This window comes from Trachypithecus francoisi, unplaced genomic scaffold (assembly GCF_009764315.1).
Source record: "Trachypithecus francoisi isolate TF-2019V2 unplaced genomic scaffold, Tfra_2.0 Lachesis_group15, whole genome shotgun sequence".
NCBI lineage: Eukaryota > Metazoa > Chordata > Mammalia > Primates > Cercopithecidae > Trachypithecus > Trachypithecus francoisi.
Genome location: NW_022681460.1, coordinates 13,236,670 through 13,253,517, shown reverse-complemented (window position 1 = coordinate 13,253,517; position 16,848 = coordinate 13,236,670).

The window sequence follows — 16,848 nt, the reverse complement described above, 5'->3', positions numbered from 1 at the left end:
TTGTGGGGCTCATGCCTGTGATCCTAGCACATTGGGAGGCCAAGGCAGGAGGATCACTTGAGCCCAGGAGCTTGGGACAATCCTGGGCAACACAGCAAAACCTGACCTTTATTGAAAAGATTAAAAAAAAAAAAAAGCCAGGGATGGTGGCACACTCCTATAGTCCTGGCTACTTAGGAGACTAAGACGGGCGCATCACTTGAGCCCAGGAGTTCAAGGATGTGGTGAGCTATAATTATGCTACTGCATTCCTATCTGGCCAATAGAGTGAGACCCTGTCTCAAAAAATAATAATAATTATAAAATAAAACATAAAGCACATATAAACATAACATTATTCTACTCACAATTTCAGAAGTTCACAGACCTTCTGAAGTTATATATATCCATACCCTAGAGTTCTGTAGATTCTAGCTCAAAAACTTTGCTCTGTAGTATGGAATAATTGTGGATAAGTATTGTGACTTTTTGGTCATATCTCCCACACCCACTAGAAAGACTTACACGTATTAAGCCCTCAATATATTTAGTGATTACATGAATGAATGAACCAAGTAACTTTTTAAAAAATTTTTTTGTGATCCAGTATACTGGTATTATGCTCATGTTTTACATATGTTTCCTTATTCATTCTTCTAACATTATTTTATGAATAAAGAAACAGAAGCTAAGCTAGGGAATAAAGTGAGCTGAAAACCTAGAATTGACAAACCTGGAAAGGAGATGAGAGCAGCTGTGAAGTTCAAGGGCAGAAAGTCTACAGGAGCAGGGGGTTAGTCTGGGGTGTCAGAGAATGTTGTGGGATTCACTCTTGTGGCTCAGCTGATCCTAGTTCACAGCCTCAGCCAGGGAGGCCGTCACCTCTGAGGCCTCAGGCCACTATGTGGCTGCTAACCCCTATGTAGTTCTTGTCAGTGTCAAAAACATTTTACCATTTTCTCCCTATCATAGCCCCTTAAAATAATACTTTAGTCTCATATTTTTAGTTTCTACTCCAGAACCTGCACTTGAGCTAAAACTGTATTGTTGTGGTTGAGATTTATTTTCAACTCAATTATTGGATTAACTCATGGGATAATTAGAAGCCCCATAGATAGTTGCTCAAGTTAGTTTAAACTCACCATTGGAAGATCCCAGAATTGTCAAGGTTGTACTTCTGAAAAAATGATGAAAACTCTATGTAAGTGATTGGAGAGCAAGCAAACTGAACAGCAGATAAAAGAGAATGTCTTCAATCTTATGGCATATCAAGTATTGGGTCAGCAGAAGAAAGTGGTTGAAACAATTACCATGAAGTCACCAAGTTTGGCAGATTTGAGAGATCACATGTTTAAAGAGATATTTTTGTTCTGTTTTCTTGCCTCAGGGCCCTTGTGAATTAATGAATATGAAGGCACTAAGAAAGCAGAAATAGAACTGAGGAGAATGAAATAACTATCTCTACCTTTCTCGAATTGTCTAATTTGGAAGGAATGAAAGACAGCTAATAAGCAACTCTCTGCAAGAACACATATGGCTTAGGTACTGCTGAGCTATTGGTGATTGATTCCATGCATATATATTAACTGCTGGTATGTGTATATACAATACATGTGCTTCTGCAAAGAATCATAGACTTGATGAATTTTTACATATTTCTTAAGGACTTACTACTGAGTGTCAGTATGAGAGGATCGTTTACTTCCTTTTCCCATTAATTTTGATAGCCTGGATTGAGCAACTTTCTTCTTACCTAGTATTGTTTTAGGAGGTGCATTAGCTTTTTCTTTGTGTGTATGTTTGTGTGTGCGTAGCTTTATTAACCATATTGTTTGGGCTTTTGATAAAGCAGAGATTCTGATATGGTATACATTTTGAACTAAGTATTCATTGAATAAATGAATGGGGATGTATATTTAAGACACTGTGCTAGCCAAGGGTGAGAAGGGATGTGTAATGGTAGAGCAGCAAGGTGAGATAAAATATTAAAAGACACCTGCTGAGAATGTTATTTTATATGGCAGAAGGATGTTTGCAGACGCAGTTAAATTAAGGACCTTGAGATGGTGTATGTTATCTTGGCAGGCCCAATGTATACATCAGGGTCCTTATGAAAGGGAGGCAGGAGAACAGAATGAGTAGTGAGAAGAGTGAATGGATAGTATCGAGGACATGCTTAGGGACCCAAAGAAGCTTGCTATGGTAGGGCTTGGTGGACTATGCACTGGTGAGAAAGGCTAGGCCATGCTGTGGAAGCAAACAAATCTGTGTTGTAAAGTGACAGAGTTTCTCTCTTGCTCATGCCAAGTCTGCTAAATGGCTGAGTGATTCTCAAGGGCAGCCCTGACTCATGTGATGGGTCTGCTGTGCGTGCTTTCCTGGTAGCCAGGAGAATGTTAGAAATGAAACACTTCCTTCTGGTGGCCGAAAGAAGTCACATGGCTACATCTGTTAATAATTCGAAGGTGGTAGGACAATATAATATTCCCTTGTCCTAAAAGAAGGAAGCTAGAAATGTTGGTAAGTAGCACATATATCTTCTCCATTATCTCAACTTTGTTGGGTAGAGAAACATTTTAAATAACTTTGGAATTTACATATATTCCTTAAATATCTAGTGATAACTCCATGTCTAAATCCAGGGTACGTACTTTCTTCCTTAAAGATGTTTGAAAGTCCTGCATTCTCTCAGTATTGTTACAGAGCCACATTTCAGTTGAATTGTTAGTGCTGAGAAAAGCATTATTTATTTTATTTTTATGTTAGGTTTTTTTAGAGACAGGGTTTTGCTATGTTGCCCCATATGTGCTGATCTTGTACTCCTGGGCTCAAGTGCTCCTCCTATTTCAGCCACCCGAGTAGCTGGTATTACAGGTTCACACCATAATGAAAAAGCATTATGATTAACCTAGTAAATTGATTTTTAATAATGTGTTATTTGATTTTCAAGGGCTTACAAAACCACTTCCAGAGAGCTAGACACAATGAATACAAGCAAGCTAATAATGAAAGTGAGAAACCACATGCTGCTGAATTGAGTATGTAGCAACATTTGTAAAGAAATGGCAAATCATATCTAATTATTTCATTGTGCTTACCTTTCCTCAGTTAGGAAGCCTTTGGCATCTGGTTCATTTCTATAGACATTCTGTGGTGATTTGATATCAATTAATATCTACCTGCAGCAAAGTGTTGACAGTGTTTCTAAATCCACAAGCCCAACATTTTGCAGTATTGGGCATAAGTGAAGGAGCTTTTCAGGTTGCTGCTAAAGCAACTCAAAAAGATGCGAAGTAGATGTGAAACCTTCATATCTGGTACTTCTATAGCAAATTGTCTTCTCTCCTAGAAGAGAAGTCAGGAGACAGAATAATCCGTTTCTCTAATCCATGTGTTGTTCGCTGAGGCTCCCAAAGCTCTGGGAAGGAATTTACTTGCAGTTCTCTAGAGATGGAGGCAGGGAGCTTGAGTGTGAGTCCAGTGGAGACTCTCTTTGGAATTTCATCTGATCGGAGGGTCACTGTCCATTTCTCTTCTCAGCAGGCCTAGGGAAACACCAGGACCAACACCCTGGAGGGAGCCAGCTTCAGGATTAATTAGGGTTTGATTAATTAATTAAGGTGTGAATCTAGGGCTTAAACAGTAGTTAACTAAGAAATATGTATTTGTTTTATAAAAGATGAAATTTATGGAACATTATATCAATAATTGCTATTATTTTATAATATGTGTCAATCTAAGTTCTTTCCATACATTATTTCATTTAAAGCACACACAAAAATGCAGATGATGCCAAGTGCAGTGGGTCACGCCTGTAATTCCAGCACTTTGGGAGGCTGACAGAGGTGGATCACTTGATGGCAGGAGTTCGAGACCAGCATGGCCAACATGGTGAAACCCCATCTCTACTAAAAATACAAAAATTAGCCAGGCATGGTGGCATGCACTTGTAATCCCAGCTACTCAGGAAGCTGAGGCAGGAGACTCACTTGAACCCAGGAGGGGGAGGTTGCAGTGAGCCGAGATCGCACCACTGCACTCCAGCCTGGGCAACAGAGTAAGAATCCGTCTCAAAAAAAAAAAAAAAAAGTGCAGATGAAGATGAAGGCCCTGCCTTGATTGTCCTGTGAACAGTATGCAGTGGGGAGGCTGAAGGTCTGGTCCCCTTTGCTTCTGGTGTCTTCACCGCCAATACTTCTGCCCCTAAGTCTCTGTGTTGTCTACGGGATTATTAATTATTTCCCATTTTATAGATAAGGAAACTGAAATCCAGAGAAATGGAGTGAGTTGGTCAAGTGTACACAGCTCATTTCTTACCGTAGTATTTGCTCTTCACACACTGTGTGTATGACCCTTTAATAGGCTAATCTAAAAGATTAATCTAAAAGATTAGATAGATTCAATGCCACTATAGCCTGGTGTTATACATATCACTTGTGTCAATGCCACTATAGCCCTGGTGTTATACATATCACTTGCTTCAATGCCACTATAGCCTGGTGTTATACATATCGCTATCTTCCTGTTGAAGAGGAAGATTCTTAAATTCTGACACATTTGATAACATGCCTGAGTTATGTGTAAAAGCTTAGATTTAAATTTGGGCCTCCTAACTTGAATCTTGCATTTGACCATACCATATCTGCACCTAGCAGGTGCAGGAATCAGAATGCCCAAGACCTAGATAACTCTAAATAAGGCCCAGTCTGAGTCATGCTTCATGGTTAGGTTCGTAAGTTCAATGCTAAAAAGGTTGATTTTTCCTGTTTTCCTAGGGTCTGTTTGCTGGATTTAAGATACGCTGAATCCAGAAATATGACAAAACAATTGTTTTGCTTGCTCGTTTTTTGTTTTGTTTTGTTTTTCCTTCTTACAAGGTAACTAGTATCCCTAGCACACCAGAAATAATTGGTACTGATGTTCCTGACAAAAGGAATCTGCTAAAAGTGACCTTTAAATGCCTTTTGGTGGAGCGATTATTTAATTTAGGCAATTTGTTTTCTCAGAAAGGAATTAAAAGGTTCTATAGGCTTTGCTAGCTAAGATCTTTAGTTTTAATCACCTTCTTGAAAACATTCTCCTTAATCTATTCTGAGTAAGATGGTGGGTTTCTTTGCATTTGCTGAGGAGTGCTTTACTTCCAATTATGTGGTCAATTTTGGAATAAGTGTGATGTGGTGCTGAGAAGAATGTATATTCTGTTGATTTGGGGTGGAGAGTTCTATAGATGTCTATTAGGTCCGCTTGGTGCAGAGATGAGTTCAATTCCTGGATATCCTTGTTAACTTTCTGTCTCGTTGATCTGTCTAATGTTGACAGTGGAGTGTTGAAGTCTCCCATTATTATTGTATGGGAGTCTAAGTCTCTTTGTAAGTCTCTAAGGACTTGCTTTATGAATCTGGGTGCTCCTGTATTGGGTGCATATATATTTAGGAGAGTTAGCTCTTCCTGTTGAATTGATCCCTTTACCATTATGTAATGGCCTTCTTTGTCTCTTTTGATCTTTGATGGTTTAAAGTCTGTTTTATCAGAGACTAGGATTGCAACCCCTGCTTTTTTTTGTTCTCCATTTGCTTGGTAGATCTTCCTCCATCCCTTTATTTTGAGCCTATGTATGTCTCTGCATGTGAGATGGGTCTCCTGAATACAGCAGACTGATGGGTCTTGACTCTTGATCCAGTTTGCCAGTCTGTGTCTTTTAATTGGAGCATTTAGTCCATTTACATTTAAGGATAATATTGTTATGTGTGAACTTGATCCTGTCATTATGATATTAACTGGTTATTTTGCTCGTTAGTTGATGCAGTTTCTTCCTAGCCTCGATGGTCTTTACATTTTGGCATGTTTTTGCAATGGCTGGTACCGGTTGTTCCTTTCCATGTTTAGTGCTTCCTTCAGGGTCTCTTGTAAGGCAGGCCTGGTGGTGACAAAATCTCTAAGCATTTGCTTATCTGTAAAGGATTTTATTTCTCCTTCACTGATGAAACTTAGTTTGGCTGGATATGAAATTCTGGGTTGAAAATTCTTTTCTTTAAGAACGTTGAATATTGGCCCCCACTCTCTTCTGGCTTGTAGAGTTTCTGCCGAGAGATCTGCTGTTAGTCTGATGGGCTTCCCTTTGTGGGTAACCCGACCTTTCTCTCTGGCTGCCCTTAAGATTTTTTCCTTCATTTCAACTTTGGTGAATCTGGCAATTATGTGTCTTGGAGTTACTCTTCTGGAGGAGTGTCTTTGTGGCATTCTCTGTATTTCCTGAATTTGAATGTTGGCCTGCCCTACTAGGTTGGGGAAGTTCTCCTGGATGATATCCTGAAGAGTGTTTTCCAACTTGGTTCCATTTTCCCCCTCACTTTCAGGCACCCCAATCAGACGTAGATTTGGTCTTTTTACAGAATCCCATACTTCTTGCAGGCTTTGTTCATTTCTTTTTCTTCTTTTTTCTTTTGGTTTCTCTTCTCGCTTCATTTCATTCATTTGATCCTCAATCGCTGATACTCTTTCTTCCAGTTGATCGAGTCGGTTACTGAAGCTTGTGCATTTGTCATGTATTTCTCGTGTCATGGTTTTCATCTCTGTCATTTCGTTTATGACCTTCTCTGCATTAATTAGTCTAGCTGTCAATTCTTCTAGCTGTCAATTCTTCCACTCTTTTTTCAAGATTTTTAGTTTCTTTGCGCTGGGTACGTAATTCCTCCTTTAGCTCTGAGAAGTTTGATGGACTGAAGCCTTCTTCTCTCATCTCATCAAAGTCATTCTCTGACCAGCTTTGATCCGTTGTTGGCGATGGGCTGCGCTCCTTTGCAGGGGGAGATGCGCTCTTATTTTTTGAATTTCCAGCTTTTCTGCCCTGCTTCTTCCCCATCTTTGTGGTTTTATCTGTCTCTGGTCTTTGATGATGGTGACGTACTGATGGGGTTTTGGTATAGGTGTCCTTCCTGTTTGATAGTTTTCCTTCTGACAGTCAGGACCCTCAGCTATAGGTCTGTTGGAGATTGCTTGAGGTCCACTCCCGACCCTGTTTGCCTGGGTATCAGCAGCAGAGGTTGCAGAAGATAGAATATTGCTGAACAGCGAGTGTACCTGTCTGATTCTTTCTTTGGAACCTTCCTCTCAGGGGTGTACTCCACCCTGTGAGGTGTGGGATGTCAGACTGCCCCTAGTGGGGGATGTCTCCCAGCTAGGCTACTCAGGGGTCAGGGACCCACCTGAGCAGGCAGTCTGTCCGTTCTCAGATCTCAACCTCCGTGTTGGGAGATCCACTGCTCTCTTCAAAGCTGTCAGACAGAGTCGTTCGCGTCTGCACAGGCCCCCGCTGCTTCCCCTGTTGGTCTTCAGCTGTGTGCTGTCCCCAGAGGTGGAGTCTACAGAGACAGGCAGGCTTCCTTGAGCTGCTGTGAGCTCCACCCAGTTCGAGCTTCCCAGCGGCTTTGTTTACCTACTTAAGCCTCAGCAATGGCGGGCGCCCCTCCCCCAGCCTCGCTACTGCCTTGTGGATAGATCGCTGCAGACTGCTGTGTTAGCAATGAGGGAGGCTCCGTGCGCGTGGGACCCTCCCGGCCAGGTGTGGGATATATTCTCCTGGTGTGCCTGTTTGCTTAAAGCGCAGTATTGGGGTGGGAGTTACCCGATTTTCCAGGTGTTGTGTGTCTCAGTTCCCCTGGCTAGGAAAAGGGATTCCCTTCCCCCTTGCGCTTCCAGGTGAGGCGATGCCTCGCCCTGCTTCAGCTCTCCCTGGTCAGGCTGCAGCAGCTGACCAGCACCGATTGTCTGGCACTCCCTAGTGAGATGACCCCAGTACCTCAGTTGAAAATGCAGAAATCACCGGTCTTCTCTGTTGCTCACGCTGGGAGTTGGAGACTGGAGCTGTTCCTATTCAGCCATCTTCGATGGTGGGTTTCTTTGTACTTTGGCCTTTAAATTTTTTTTTTTTATTTTTAGACAAACTCCGTCACCCAGGTTGGAGTATATTGTCACGATCGTAGCTCACTATAAACTTAAACTCCAGGGTTCAGCCATGGAACACAGGTGATCTTCCTGACTCAGCCTTTTGATTAGCTGGGACTACAGGCCCACCACACTGTCTACTTACTTATTTATTTATCTTTTGTAGAGATGAGGTCTTGCTATGTTGCCCAGGCTGGCCTCAAACTCCTGGCCTCAAGATATTTCCCCCTGCCTTGGCCTCTCAAAGCAGTAGGATTACAGATGGTTCTTTAATTTTGAAATGCACAGATTAAGGAGGTTACTAACCAATGAATAGACCACTCCTTTTCTTATCTTACTCAGAATCTACTTGGAGAAAGTCAAACACAGAATCCCTTTGAATTTAATGGCCATTCCAGGTGGTTTGAACTGCCAAATAAGAAACAGGTCCTCTTTAATGTACAGTCTGCCAGGTATGAGGTCTGAATGACCATCATTATTATGTATTTAATGCACATAGAAAATCTATATGCAACCTTCCAGAGTGTACCAGAAGTTTGGAATGCACATTATTATTGGCTCCATCTCAAACCAGTCATAAATCAAAGAAAATAGCAGTTCCAGGGGAAGCATCATAGAGGCTTTTAGGCCCCCACGCTGTGTGAACCTGGTGAGAAAGGGAAGTCTGCTCTCACTGGACACTGGAACTCTTCGTCTCTGTCTCTGCTGTACTGTCTCTGTCTCTACCTCACTTAATAAGGAAATCATCTTTGCTTGATAACTAAAACAACCAAAAAGGCTGAGAAAGGGGAAAACCCACATCTGGATTTAAATACAAGGTAAGAAATGTTTTTCTCTTTAGGATATCCCACTCACTTTGGGAAAGTGATTTCATGTGATATATTATTCAAGACTCTCATCAGCAAATACTTTCTGAATATATACTGTGTTCTAGGTACTGGGCCAGCTGCTGGGGATTAAACTTTGAACAAAACAGATAGAATCTGTGTCCTCATGGGAGTGGCTAATGGGAGAGTCAGAAGAAAAATAGCCAAGGCTAATCCAGCAAATGATTTGGTGAATGCTATCAAAGAGAGAATACACATGCTCTGCGAATACCAAGGAGGAACCTAACACCTAACCTGTACCTGGGAGCTGGAAAGGGTTTCCTGGAAGAGACACAGACTAAAATGAAGAATAAGCATTAAGACAAAGCTGGGATGGGGTCAGAAAAAGTGTGATAGGCCAACACAACAGCATGAGCCAAGACTCAAAAATAAAGAGAGAGCGTAGCACATTTGATGTAGGAAAGACATTTCGATGGGATAGAAAGAAGGCTAGTGTTGGGGCTGGATGAGGTTGCATAAAAGTTTGTAAGTCAAGTTAAGGAATTGATCAAATGTATATTTTAGAATGATCACGCTGACCTCAGCATTACATGACCTGAACGGGTTAAACCCATACATCTGTAGAGAGACCTGTTAGAATAAGACTGCAGTAATATGGTGAGAGACACTGGTGCCTAATTAGCCTGGTGATCATAGAGATAAAGGGAAATATGGGAGAGGTAGAGCCGGCAGCCCTTGATCACTGGTGGTTAGCCAGGTCAAGGGGACAGTGTCTGCTTTAGGTAATTGGCTTAATGATCCTTTTCAAAGATCAGCCACACAGGCCTGAGAGTACATTTGGAGAGGAAGATGATTCGGGTTTGCGTCATGTGGGGTTGGAGGTGTCTATGGGACACTATATGCAGAAGTCCAGTAGGCAATTAGTTCTGTGGGCCTAGCACTCAGAGGAGTGTGCTAGTCTAAAGACAGAAAATTGGCAGTCACCAGCATGTAGATGGTAATGGATGGTATGATCTGGGGTGATTGCTGAGGCAGGAACATGGGCACAATTCTGAGGAGTGCAAGCAGCCAAGGGATGGGGCACAGCAGGAGCCCGCAAAGGAGACGAGAAAACAAGAAATAGGGAGAAAGCCATGGAACACTGTGATTCTACAGAATCACGGAATTGAAGACAAGCAGTGTGTAACTAAGCACAGGCCCATTTACTAATATATATATATACACACATACACACACATATATATAGTTACATATAAATTTATGTATAAATATATGTACATAAAAATTTATTATATAAATTATATATATATATATATTTTTTTTTTTGAGATGGAGTCTCGCTCTGTCGCCCGGGCTGGAGTGCAGTGGCCGGATCTCAGCTCACTGCAAGCTCCGCCTCCCGGGTTCACGCCATTCTCCTGCCTCAGCCTCCCGAGTAGCTGGGACTACAGGCGCCCGCCACCTCGCCCGGCTAGTTTTTGTTTTTGTATTTTTAGTAGAGACGGGGTTTCACCATGTCAGCCAGGATCTCGACCTCCTGACCTCGTGATCCACCCGTCTTGGCCTCCCAAAGTGCTGGGATTACAGGCTTGAGCCACCGCGCCCGGCCTAATTTTTTTTTTTTAAGACAGAGTCTCCCTCTGTGACCCAGGCTGAAGTATGGTGGTCTGATCTCAGCTCACCACAACCTCTGCCTCCCAGGTTCAAGCAATTCTTCTGCCTCAGCCTCCCAAATATCTGGGATTACAGGCATGCACCACCATGCCTGGCTAAGTTTTTGTATTTTTAGTAGAGACGGGGTTTCACCATGTCAGCCAGGATCTCGACCTCCTGACCTCGTGATCCCCCGTCTTGGCCTCCCAAAGTGCTGGGATTACAGGCTTGAGCCACCGCGCCCGGCCTAATTTTTTTTTTTTTTAAGACAGAGTCTCCCTCTGTGACCCAGGCTGAAGTATGGTGGTCTGATCTCAGCTCACCACAACCTCTGCCTCCCAGGTTCAAGCAATTCTTCTGCCTCAGCCTCCCAAATATCTGGGATTACAGGCATGCACCACCATGCCTGGCTAAGTTTTTGTATTTTTAGTAGAGACAGGATTTTGCCATGCTGGCCAGGCTGGTCTCGAACTCCTGACCTCAGATGATCTGTCCACCTTGGCCTCCTAAAGTGCTGGGATTACAGGCGTGAGCCACTGCACCTGGCCTCATGTATTTTACTATAACAAATCAGTGTAGGCCAAAAGAAGTTAGAAATGGAAGCTAATGGAAATAAAGAATAGGCTTTCCTGTTAGTATCTATAGGGGTGTGTGTGTGTGTGTGTGTGTGTGTGTGTGTGTTATTTAAGGAAAGAAATAGGGAACTTGGGGCATATAATATTTTTGTTCCCTTAGCTTAGGCATATATGGTATATTTAGTCACTTAATACATTTTTTATTTAGAACTTATGTATAGAGCATTTTTCCTAGGCCAGTGGGGGATTAAACAAGAAATATAAGAAGTATCTGCCCTGTGGAACCTTGTCATCTAGTTAGGGGTATCACAAGTGCACAGCGTTCACCGGTAGCAGAGAAGCATGTGATGTGTACCCAGAGCTTATATTGAGAATAAGGTTTACAAGAATTGAGAGGAGGCCGATGTTGATTTTCACCAAGAGTATGGGACAGAGAGACAAGACATAGGGTTGGACATCTAGTTCTGTGCACTGACTAGAATTTTGCAGGTTTAGGAGTGTTTGAAAACTACAAGGAAGATAGAATCTTGGTGTTGTTCTCCAACATGCCCTTTCTTGAACTCACCAGGGTAATGCTGCATCTTTTCAGAAATGCCTCTAGCTTCTCAAAGCAACATTCATCCTGGAGAAGAACAATTAGTCTTTGTCTTTCATTAGTAAAAGATTTAACGGCTCAAAAGGAAAAGCTAGTGGTGAGTTTTCAATCACCCCTTCTACCTCCCAGGTTTTTCTGAGAAGTCCCCAAATTTCTTGTGGGAGAACACTCAATATATTTAGCAACAAGTTCCTCCTTGCCTTGAAGTATGCCAGAAACAAACTTTGAAAGCTCATGGAAAATACAGAGAACTTGTGGGTTTTGTTACTTGGCAACTGAGATCTGAGCTGTTAAAATAAGACATTTGCATTATTTTATAATTCTAAAAATGCAGTGCATGTTATTTTCTTTTCTAGAGGGGTAACAAAAAATTATTGTAGCTTGATTGTTTCAAAATCTCACACTATTAGGCTGACTTTCTTGTTCTGTTGTGTTGTGATCACACAGAGTAGATACCTCCTAGACTGCAGGTAAAGCAGCAAGTCTAACTAGAGTTCCCAGAAACGTCACTAGAGAGCTAAGCAAATATCCAGAGAATCAGAATAATTTTTATCAGGGAATTAGGAAAACTGCCTTGCATTTAGTGGAGGTGGAAGAGAATCCTGGAGAGAGAGATCAGAGGAGTGACATCAGGCTGCAATGATAGGAGAGACTCTTGCGCCTGCTCCACTCTTGTTCCAATCCTACCTTCCCTCTTGCTGCTTGTCTGCACCTCCTTAGCTGCTGCCCCTTCACTTCTGAGGTTGCCTCTGACTCTATCTCCAATGTAGAAGAAAGTGCCAGTGTGACACCCATATTTCCTAAACTACACCTTGGGAATAGTGCTCTGACAAGAGTGAATGAATTGTGAGGAAACTGGATAGAATAGTTTACGTAAGTTTTTGGAGAAAATGGGATGGAGGCTAGCTTTCTTTATGAATCAGACTTGGCAGGGCCAGGTGGGGTGGCTTATGCCTGTAACTCCAGCATTTTGAGAGGCCGAGGCGGTGGATTACCTGAGGTCAGGAGATTGAGGCTAGCCTGGTGAACATGGTGAAACCCCATCTCTACTAAAAATACAAAAATTAGCTGGGCATTGTGGCGGGCACCTGTAGTCCCAGCTACTTGGGTGGCTGAGGCAGGAGAATTGTCCAGACCCGGGAGGCAGAGATTGCAGTGAGCTGAGACCATGCCACTGCATTCCAGCCTGACGGAGCAAGACTCTGTCTCAAAAAAAAAAAAAAAAAAAAAAAAGGAGGAAGAAGAAAAAGAAGAAGAGGGAGAAGAAGAAAATGAATCAGACGTGGCAGAATGATTGATTTTGGGTCATCTGAAACTCAAATGTGTATGTATTAGGTGTTTTGGGCACTTCTGGACCCAAGAGTGCATCTTATTCCATCCCAGGGTTGTTATACAAGGTTTGGGCTCCTGCAGTCACTTTGCACATCAGTGAGTCCACAGGAGGGAAGCTCCTGGGGTAAAATGTTCTCACCAATCCCAGCCACCAGCTTACTGCAACTTTATGGTGTGGAGGGGGCTCATGCATCAGAGTTTAGAAAGCGAAGAAGCTAAATAATGACATTGGGATTTTGGTATTATATGCTCAATGATAAGGAAATGTATTCTGCCTTTATTGAGTACATAATAAAAAGTATTTTCTTCTAAATTACCTTAGGATGATCCTATAGCAAATTCAAGAGGATATACTTTTACGATATTGACACATGGGCTAGAGTGTAAGCTTTGTTGTTATGTTCATGGTTATGTTATGTAAGCTTTATTGTTATGTTTACAGCCATATAAAGAGCTGTAAGAATGGTTTTTGGAACATAATGGGTTGGAAATAAATATTTGTCAAATAAATGACTTAACTGAGTATACTATGTATATAGATAGTATAAAATTGAGTTATTTTTCTGATAGTTTATGAGGTTTAATTCTCACTCAAGTAAATGGACTATTTTTCTAGATGAAGGTTTCAGATTATGGCCATTTGTAAATCACAAATTCTGCAACATTAGATATGGGTTATAAACTTTTCTTATCTGTTATCAGTTCAACAAAATGTTTTCTAAGGAGTCTTTTCATTTTAAAAGCCACAGACCTATGAATGTAGGTTATTTCTCAAGGCTCTTTCACTTATAACATTCTATAACTCCTACAAAACATACAAAAGAAGAACTACTTCTATTGGCTACTTGATACTTTAGGATAAGGTTTTAGAAAACTCTGGAAAAGCAATACCAATTCATCTTTGGTGGTTATCCAGACCATCACCACATATAAGAGAAATGTTCATTGTTGACCTCTGAAAAGCTGATTGTTCAGATGCTTCATTAATGAGGAGCTATCATTTATTAATCACCTTCCAGGCACTGATCGCACTATGCCAGTGGCAGTTAGAATGTAGTTGAGAAGACAGACAAAAGCCAGTAACTAATAATTACAAATTGTGGAAAATGATGTAAAAGCCCAGGGTCCACATTACCAGGGCAAAAAGTAGCTGGGTTCAGGTAGAAGGTGAGTTATTTTAGACAGGGAGACCAGGGAAGATCTTTCTGAAAAGGTCTCACCTGAAAGATGAGAAGGAACCAGCCATATAAAGAGCAAGGGATAAACATTTCAAGCAGAGGACACAGTGTGAGCAAATGAATCCAATTTCAGAGCTTCTTGCATTTACAGATGAAATGATATGACCCCCCAGGATTTGCTTTAAAATAATTCAATGGGAGGCAGGGAGAGGAGTGTATAGGGATATAGATAAACATGCCGTGATGACTCTTGAAGCTACATGACGGGTACATAAACATTTATTATGCTATACTCTCTTCTTGCATATGTTTGTAATTTTCCATAATAAAATCTTTTTTAAAAAGCCTTTGGAACTTTGTTTGTTTGTGGGCATAATCATCATCTAGTTTAGTTAGTAGTTTTAGAACTATTACCCTGTTTCGCTACTCACCATCTTAAGAATATCAGAACTGATGTTCCGGGGAGACTAGTACTTGAAACATCGAGAGGGGAACTCAGTAGAATCTATACCATGTATTTGCATACATTTTTATAAAGTGATAGAGAAAGAGTACTTACCGAAGTTTGACCAAGGTCGGTTTTTGAAAAAATCAACCTTATTGAAATATAATGTACATGCAATAAAATTCACATATTTTAAATATTCAAGTTTATGACACTGTAGAACATCACCCAGATCAAGCTATAGAATAATTTTGACCTCCCCAGAAAGCTTCCTTAGGCCACTTGTGAGCAATTACCTTTCTCCCCTATTTAGGAAACTGCTGATCTGATTTTTATTATAGATTAATTCTGCCTTATCATTCTTTTCTTTTCTTTCTTTTTTTTTTTTTTTTGACAGAGTCTTGTTCTTGTTGCCCAGGCTTGAGTGCAATGGTGAGATCTCAGTTCACTGCAACCTCTGCCTCCCGGGTTCAAGTGATTCTCCTACCTCAGCCTCCCATGTAGCGGGGAATACAGGCGCCTACACACCTGGCTAATTTTTATGTTTTTGCAGAGATAGTGTTTCACTACATTGGCCAGGCTGGTCTCGAACTCCTGACCTCAGGTGATCTGCCCACCTTGGCCTCTCAAAATGCTGGGATTATCAGGCATGAGCCACAGCACCTGGCCAACTTTGCCTGTTTTATAATTTCACACAGTAAAATAATGCACTGTGCATTTCTTTGTATTGTCTTCTTTCACTCAACATAATGTCTATGTGATTAAATTCTGTGGTGATGTGTCATTTTTTAAAAAGTTATTAAGATATTTTACCATACCTTAATTTGTTTATTCACCTGGTGAACATTGCATTGATGACAGGTTTGGGCCATTATGAATAAAGCTGCTATGAAAGTTTATGCACAAGTCTTTTGTGTACACATGTGTTTTTATTTCTCTTGAGTAAACACCTGGGAGTGGGATTGCTGGGTTTTATGCTTAAGTATGTTTTTGACTTTGTCAGAAACTGCTAAACTGCTTTTCAAAGTAGTTGTACCATTTTACACTCTCACCAGCAATGCGTGAAAATTCCCGTTTCTTCACATCCTTGGCAACATTTGATATTGCCAATCTTTAAGTTTAGTTATTCTAGGGAGTATAGAGTAATATCACATTGATTGTAATTTATATTCCCAAAATGACTAATGTTTAACATCTTGGATGTTCACATGTCTTTGTGAAGAGTCTACTAAAATCTTTTGCCCTTTTAAATAAATTGTATTAATTTCCTTCCTATTGAGTTGGAAATGTGTTTTATAGTTTCTGGATATACTCTAGAAGTATCCTCTTAAGGTGTTGCAAATATTTTCTTCCAGTCCACTTTTTCATTTGTTCATTTTTTATTTTTTGAAGACAGCAGAAGGATTTACTTTTGAAAATGTCCAATTTAAGCACTTTAAAATTTTTAATAAAAAAATTCTTTTTAGTGATTTTTCCTTTTTTATCTAAAAAATCTTTGCATACCATAGGGTCATCATACATGTTTGGATCTATTTCAGAACTTTCTATTCTATTCCACCATCTTGATTGCTATAGCTTCATAGTTAAGTTTTAAAATCAAGTAGTGTAAGTTGTCTTTTTAACCATTGTTTTTCCCCCTTAGATTCTTGTCTTTTTAATTTAATTTAAAATAAGCTTGTGAATTTCTTTTAAAAAAAGCTTGCCAGGATTTTGATTGGGATTACATCAAATCTGTAGAGTAATTTGCTAAGAATGGAGAACAATACTGAGTCTTCCAATCCATAAATGTAGTGTTATCTCCATTTTTCAACTCTTTAAAAATTTCCCTAGCAATGTCTTACAGATTTCTGTGTAAAACTCTTGCACAATTTTTGTCTAAATTTATTTCTAACTTTGTGTGTCTTTTGAGACCATCGTACGTGGCATTCTTTTGAAATTTTACTTTCCAATTTTTAAATTTAGTTTCCAGAGGGTCATTTCTGATTATTATTATGTTGAGATTATCTAGCACCTTTGCCAACTTAAACCATATCACTACCAGTTTCATGAATTATCTATCACAAAAAAGACACAATTAAATTGACTCTATACTGCAGCTGAAAATGGAGGCACCTCAAGCTGAAATCATTTGCATCATACCATACAATGTGCACAGCGCCTCCCAGACTTTTTGCCATACCTCTTTCCTTAGATGGAAGAGAAGTGGATAGATGTCACCATGTTCTTAACAGTTCTTGGAAATGGGAAGGGGATACTTTTCTCTTCTATGCTGAGAATGTCTCTAGAAGGGAGCATAACCTGAGGATGGTTGGGGGAGAAA